At 36.4% G+C, this 961-nt stretch overlaps 1 non-coding gene across 1 annotated transcript; it reads right to left on the bottom strand.

Annotated features, from left to right (window-relative positions):
* Positions 1 to 591: 591 nt before the first annotated feature.
* On the bottom strand, positions 592 to 753 carry LOC124892019. Its single transcript, XR_007050028.1, has one exon. It is a non-coding gene; the product is annotated as a U1 spliceosomal RNA (small nuclear RNA).
* Positions 754 to 961: the final 208 nt, after the last annotated feature.

Genomic DNA, 961 nt, shown 5'->3' with positions numbered 1-961 from the left:
AATGATTATTTCAAGTTGCCCATGTGTTTTAAATTATTTCTTGCTTAACATTTTTATGAAATGCTCTCACCTATGTTGTATATAAAAGTACATTATTTTGGATTACTCTGCATACCAATATATCTGTATTGACCCCCCCACCATCTCAGGATCTGAGGCACGGTCTCGGGGTCCAGTTCAGCAATAGGTTTGAGTGCGTCAGAAGTTGCAATTGGTGAGCCTCCCTTACTTCAGAAGGCCTGTATTAGAACTTATTATTGTTATTTCATTTTGATTCATGGCCCGACTGGGGGCTTATCCCAGATTTCAGACAAAAGTCATTTTCAGTTGTTAGAGATTTCCCAGACTGATGTTAGACGTTGTTTAGAGGTTTATGTTTTCCATTCCAGATTGTTCAATTGAATTATGATATCGACAATGATTCCATTTTTTTTTATTTCCGAAGTTCCTCTATGTAAATGAATGGTGTATATGATTGCAAGTTAGAAGGGCTCTCGGGCCTTCATGGTTCGGGATTTCCGTCATGGCCAGGGCCCCGGTTCGGGTCGTGACAATAAACGAAAAAATAAAAATAATTGAACTTTGGATTGGGTAGGGGCCGCGCGAACGCAGGCCCCTGCTGCCACAAATTATGACGTAGGCTCAGCCACTTGGGCCGACCTTAGGCAAGTACCCTGTTGAAGATATGTCTCAGAAATAAAGTAAGAATAGATACTTTTAATAGTTTTAAATTATTAGAGTCCACTTAGGAATTAGTTGTCCCCTTTATTATTTGAATAAGAATTAGTTATCCCAATTTAAATTGAAGTGTAGTTATAAATTTGGCTATAAATATATATGTTTTGAGTTATTAATAAAATCATTCACTTTGACAAAAAAAATCTTGTATCAAAAACTTTTTTTATTCTACTTAAGATTTAGGAGTAACAGAAGGGTCTATGTGTTGATTTAGTTACTTTGG

The sequence above is a fragment of the Capsicum annuum genome, unplaced genomic scaffold (assembly GCF_002878395.1).
Source record: "Capsicum annuum cultivar UCD-10X-F1 unplaced genomic scaffold, UCD10Xv1.1 ctg43334, whole genome shotgun sequence".
NCBI classification, from domain to species: Eukaryota; Viridiplantae; Streptophyta; class Magnoliopsida; order Solanales; family Solanaceae; genus Capsicum; species Capsicum annuum.
The sequence above is the reverse complement of the archived record's forward strand: the minus strand, read 5'-3'. Positions and strand labels throughout refer to the sequence as shown.